This window comes from Macadamia integrifolia, chromosome 5 (genome assembly GCF_013358625.1).
Source record: "Macadamia integrifolia cultivar HAES 741 chromosome 5, SCU_Mint_v3, whole genome shotgun sequence".
Classification (NCBI taxonomy): Eukaryota; Viridiplantae; Streptophyta; class Magnoliopsida; order Proteales; family Proteaceae; genus Macadamia; species Macadamia integrifolia.
This window is the reverse complement of record NC_056561.1, coordinates 35,966,458-35,973,152: the sequence shown is the minus strand read 5'-3', so window position 1 is coordinate 35,973,152 and position 6,695 is coordinate 35,966,458.

Sequence of the window (6,695 nt, the reverse complement as noted above, 5' to 3'; positions counted from 1 at the left end):
AAAAAAAAAAAAAAACAGCTCCTACACCCCTCATTTTTTTTCCTTTAATCATTATACACCTAAGGTTCGGAGAGGCTTTCGTCTCCTTCACACACACACACACACACACATATATATATATATATGAGAAAAGAACGCTACCCTACTGGCGTTGGCACACACCAATGTGCAAGCCAATGGGAGGGAGCACGGAGCATCTTCAACGCATGGTGGGGTGGGGGCAACTTGGTCTTTCCGTGCCCTATTGGGTCTCGGTGTGGGGGGAAACACAAGTGGATAGTGTTTTTTTTCCCTATACATATATTGGAGTAAGTGATCACTTCTGCTAACTGGTCGTGTGGCCTCTGCACACGGGGGTCAATGAGAATGTGCGCAGAGGCATCACCATTGAGGGTTTTTTTTTTTATTTCATGAAGGGAAGGTGGTAAATTTGCATCTCCTCTGGGTAGCATTCTTTTTTCCATACATGTGCATATATATGGGCGAGAGAACGCAACCCAATAACGAATGTGCACAACAGCACCAAACCACCTAAGGCCAATGGGAGTACACACGTGAGCATTTTCAATGCGAGCAGTAAGGTCTTTTCACTCCCATTGTATCTTGACGCAGGTGCACGCTATTGGGTAACGTTCTTTCTTCCAATATATGGGAAAAATTTTTCTATCGAGGAGCATAGTGTATGCTAATGTCTCCCTAGGTTTATCTCTCTTCTCTCCATATGAAATGACATATATATATATATATATATATATCCCTCGATTGTGGGAAAAGAGAGATAAACTCAAAGAACACTACCTCCCCGATAGAAAACACAATCCCCACCCTATATATATATATATATATATATATATATCTGAAGCATTCTCCCACTTGCAAAAAGCATCTAATCCCTTTCTTTTACTTGGAAAATGACCTGCCTGGCTCCACAATCCTTTGCCTGTGCTGGATATTGACCCCGTCAGGTTGTTCTTTGTGGATGATAGAAAAGTTTGATAAGAAATTGATAAATAGACAGTCTAGGCCACCACATCTTTTTTTGGGTGCTTTCCTTCAGGTAATGGTTCTCTAGATAGCTTATGCACATATAAATTTATTAGTTCTATAGATTACTTCCAAAATGAGAAAGACTTTTAAAGAACGCATCTTAACCCAAGAATTGGATTATTATTGAGAGAGAGAGAGAGAAAATAAGAAAGAACTAATTATGCAACGCCAATCAGGTTGTCAGCTAACAATGGCTATCTTGTGTTCTATCATGAAAATAGATGTTAATTATCTATCTTAATATCTACTTCCCGTCTGGAAGTATTAGTAGGATTTCTGAAGTGTAAAGCAATTAATTTGCAATTATTGATGGAGAAGATTGTTGGGGGTATGATGTCTTGCATTCTGTTGTTTGGGTGTATGAGTCGATTCTAAATGGCTATTAAGAGGTTTAGAGGAATCAACCCATTTTGCGTGTTATCTTTGTTAGTATTGGGACATCAATGAATAGAGGGTCCATGTGAGGGTTCGGAGGCGGATGTACTCAGGGAATTTTTTTAGGGTTAGATGGGTATTTTAGTAAACTATATAATTTTGTAATGAATCAATTTTCTAGAATCCAAGAGAGAGGACGAGATGTTGTAACTCTATCCTCCATTGATAGTGAAGCAAATATATCTCTTCTTACTGTGGATGTATACAATCTTGTTGGATCATGTAAATCATTTTTGTTGCATTTTGTGATTGTTTCGTTATGTTTTTCATTAATTTCCTACATTGTTTTAGGTTTTCAGTTCTACAAAAGATGACTTGTCTAGTTAATACACTATATAAAATTGATAAAACATTATTAAACTTGCATCCTATCTCGGTTCCTTCCCCCATCCACGCATGCACCCACCCCTCTCTCTCTCTCTCTCTCAATAAAGCAGCCAGACATTTATAGGGAGAAAGAACACTATTCGATCATATTGTGAATAGGCCAATAAGAGTGCATGCATAAGCATCCAACTAAGAGGGACAAAAATATTTTTTTCTTGACATTCTATATCTAGGCATAGAGATAATGTTATTTTTCTCATATTTTTATTCTCCTGATCTAGATCTTCAGTGACTTCAAAATAATCAAATACTATGTTCCACTACAGGCTGAATCGGATCAAAATCCAAAACAATTAAATAAGTAATATAATTTGTCACATCTTTTTGGGAGCCCTTCCCAGTTTAAGCCTAGCCAAAGCCCAAAGGTTGAAAGGTAAATAAAGTAGGATTAATTAGTATCATAAATTTTTCTTTTCAAAACTAATAATGGATAAAGGTTGCAGTAGTTGTTGCTGATTTGTCCCCAATTTCTGTTTTATCAGAGGCACCCTCTAGACTCTTCCTAAGGGCAACCAATTTATCCTAATTAGGGGCTTCATTACTTGCCTTTAAATTTAATATAACCATATGCTTGGTTTTCTCCACTTTGAAAAATTACCATTAACGAGCAAAATTTATGTTTATTTTTTTTTTAATTATATAATGTAGTGTAAGTGTTAATAATATTGGACAATAACCGGATTAATTAATAAGCAAATCATAGGAAAGTGGGTAAATTGTAAAGAGAAAAAATCAAGAGGAATGGTATCATCAAGGCTTCGTCAAATAAGGAAGCTTTTATCCCATTTCCAAGTGTTAGTTTAACATATCATAAAACTTTCTTCCATATAATTAATATGACGAAGATATTTTCAGGTCACCGTCCATTGACCTAACTAGCTAGGGTTTTTGTCTTTCATGTTACATATAATTGATATATATGTTGATGTCCACATTACATGTTGCAAAAAAAAACTCACATAAAATAAGATAACGTAAGAGAACTCTTTGTCCTTTTTAAGTATTGAATATATAGATACCAAGATTCTTTCTTATGGGGTTTATTCTAAAGAAGAAGAGAGGACATCCACAATTGCTCTTGGTGGCGCCTGATGGCTCTCCATCCTTATGTTGTCGTTTTGAGGGGATAGGAACAATGCTAATGGATCAGCCGGTCTAACTAGATGACCCGAAATTCAGTGTTATTTATCTGTCTAAAGATTATGAATCTTGATTTGAAGAATTGGAATCGATTTGTATAACCCTCTTCTATTAATTAGTAAAAAAAAATTAAATTTTTAGAAGATCCCCATATTTATTAAATTAAAAAAAAATCAATAAAAATATTTACTACTTCTTAATTCTAAATTATAGGGTTTTGGCTGATTTCAACTGATACTGATCCAAGATAGCGGCTGACCCCAGGTCCGATTCCATATACTTGAACCATGCTCTCAAGAGCATAGTTTGGTTGGTTAGACCATCTGATCATGTAGGTTATATTGGGCTAAAAACCATATATATTGTTAAGCCAAAACTTCCTTCTCTTCCTCTCTAAGGTTATGAAAATGTGTATATCTTGACTGCACCAAGCAAACAAGAGGTGCCACATGAATGGAACACAATTTTATCACTTAGAAGCTTCTCTTATATGATCCATTAAAATATATTTATAAATTTAGAAAATATAAAAGCATAGGATAGGAAATTAATTAATCTCTAAAGTGAATATATTATATACTTCTACATGGAGGAAAGTGAATATTCACGTACGTGAATGTACATGAACAATCCTGATCCATGGATATGGCATCTATTAAATGAGGAGAGAGAAAATATATGCCATATCCACGGACGAGGGTCATTCACGTATATTCATGTACGTGAATATTCCCTGCTCTCTTCTGCATGTACTGCTACTCTATAACCGGTGATTTATCAATCAACTCAGATTGGATGCCTTTAGATTATGGCTTTGCATCAACCATGTATCATATATTTGGCGGATCCAATGGAAAGCCTTCAGGTGTTAGGTGGTGAGATCAACTCCTCAAGTAAATAACAAATGTGAGACTATAGCTTAATGACTCGCCACACCCTCCTCACGTCTCGTGTTTATGACGAACATAATGAGAAAAAAGAACTAAGGAACCATAGGCTCTAATACCACGTTGGAAGGTTCAAACCAAAACCTTACAGTAATAGGTGGATAGAACTCCTCAAGTATATCACGAGACAAAGAACTCGAAAAACCGATATGAAACAAGAATTGACTAGTTCATTCATTTCCACATATTATTTATTTCTTCTCTCTCTCTCTCCTGTTTGTGAGATTTTTTTTTTTTTTGGGTAAGACTGTAAGTATGTGCTGGGACTTGTGATGAGTTGTGCTTGAGATGAAAAATGGAATATACCCCTTTTAAGTCCCTTGCACTATTGACCTCAAGCACAGATGGCACCTAGATTGTGAACCCTTAGATTGCTTGCAAAGTCATCTTTCTAACAATTGCCTTTGACCAATGGGACTAACAAAACGTGGTCACTGTGGGATGGGTCCTCAAGGAACAGAGACAGCAATGGAAAATGATACAAACAATAGAAACTGAAAACGATGGCCTCCACTTGGCCCTCCATGATCCTTCGGTCACTCTAGATTTGTCTCAAAGGAGATTAAAGAGGATATTTTCGTGTTTTGTAGTAGTTTTGATTTCTTTTCTTTCGTTCATGTTTCACGAGACCGTGTTAGAGAGGCTCACTTGTTAGCGAAAGGAGCTTCTCGTTTTTGGTGGTTTCTTAACCCTCTTGTTTTAAATTTTTGGGTGAAATTTTTTTGCTGTCATCTTTTCGATGAAATTTTCCATTATAGTGTTGTCTTGATGATGGTACCCATGTTTCTTGAGCCCATACCTAGCTGGGAACGCTTGATTTAGTCTCAGGGCCCACTATAAAAAAACATTAAATCAAATTTCATAGTTTCTTTTCGATTCCGTCTGATTGCAAGGAAAATTAAAGGAAAGGAAAGTGAAAATTTCAAATCTAAAAAAAAGATAAACTATGAATATGGTAAGATAAACTATTTACTATATGGTAAGTATTAATAGTTTTTAGATGTTAGTTTTATTTTGTTTTTTATAAATAAAAGAATTTTGAACGTAAAGTAAAGTGAATTTCAATGACGAAATATGAAATGATTTGGAATTCGTAATATAAGCATGTGGGTAATGATCACAAAAATTCATTTTTAAGTTTAAAAAATTCACTTCTCTTACAACCAAACGGAGCCTTAATAGATAAAGGTTTAACTAAGGCCCTATCTGGGTTGGGAAATTGATACAATTTCAATAGGTGAAGCTCAGAGGCCCAGCCTGATGTAGATCAGATTTAAGCACGAATTTTCATGGGCCTGAGTTGCAACATATTTGGGACGCAAGGATCATCTGCTATGGGCCTATTTGGCTTCCCCATGGATTTATTTATTTATTATTATTATTATTTTCTTGATAGGTAGGAAGGGGAAGTATGGATTTTGGTATTGTGACTCGTGACTGCATCGGACATATTCCCCGAGTCGTATGAATTGGGAATCTGGGATCACCCGTGACCAACCTGAGTCACATATATTGACTCGATTGGCTGATCTTAATCAGTGGATATCATGGTTTTTATAAGATGAAAATTGATCCACAAGTCTACGCTTGGCTCCAGATCTGGCCCATCCAAATGCCACGGCCCACGGAGGATCCAAAAATAGTTTAGATCCTTATGCTTAGTTTGCTTGTAAAAAAAAAAAAAAAAAGTAAAAGAAAAGAAAGTGAACTTTTCATACTTAAAAAAGAAACTTTTATGATCATTACCCATGTGATTATATTAATAACTCCAAATCATTCTAGATTTGGTTACTAAATTTCACTTTACTTTGCATCTAAAACCTTTACCTATAAAATGTAAAATGTATCATTACTAAATATGATAAAAAAAATTTAAGTAATTCATACAACAATCACATGAGATCACATGGGGTGATAATTACAAATATATATTTTTTTTATTTGAAAATTTCTCTTCCCTTCCCTTTAAATTCCCCTTGCAGCCAAACATAACCTTAGATTGAGCCTGAAGAATCCAAACTGTTGAAAATTTTAAGACTTGAACGACTAAATAGAACATGGGCTTAAACCTAGACATATCAAAGAATCTTTTCCTATCCTAGATAAATGGAAAGATTGTTTTTGCGAAAACTGGAGTAATCAGACCTACTAAATCTAGTTTGGAAAAAGATTTTATACCCAAAAACTGCTTCCTTAAGGGGGCGTTTGGTTCGATTTATCCATCGGACCAGATCCCAGGGAATCAGTTTCCCATTAAATTTAAACCGTTTGGTTCATTTTTGTGAAAAACCGATTCGGAGTCGTGGTGGCCAGTAGAATCAGGGATTTCAACTAAAATCCATGACTCATCTGGATTAACCTCAATAGGTTAATCCGGAATCGAGTCACGGTTTATTGGGTTGGTATAAAAGACATGGATTCACATTGAGTTCATTATCCACGGTTTCCTGCGATTCTGACGGTGAAGCTCGACCGAGGTTCTCCCTGAAACAAAGCGACGGAGGTGATAAACAGGTAAATCGTCCTCTTCCTCTTCTTCTTCTTCTTCAGCTCATCTTCTTCTTCTTCCTCGTCTTCTTCTTCTTCCTCTTCCTCTTCCTCTACGTATTCGTTTTCGTCTCCGTTTTCTTCTTCTTCTTCTTCTTCTTCTTATTTTTCTTCTTTCTTCCTTCTCTTTTTCTTCTTCTTTTTTTGTGTTTAGGGTTTCTCACATGTACCCTCTGTCCATGACAGATGCTC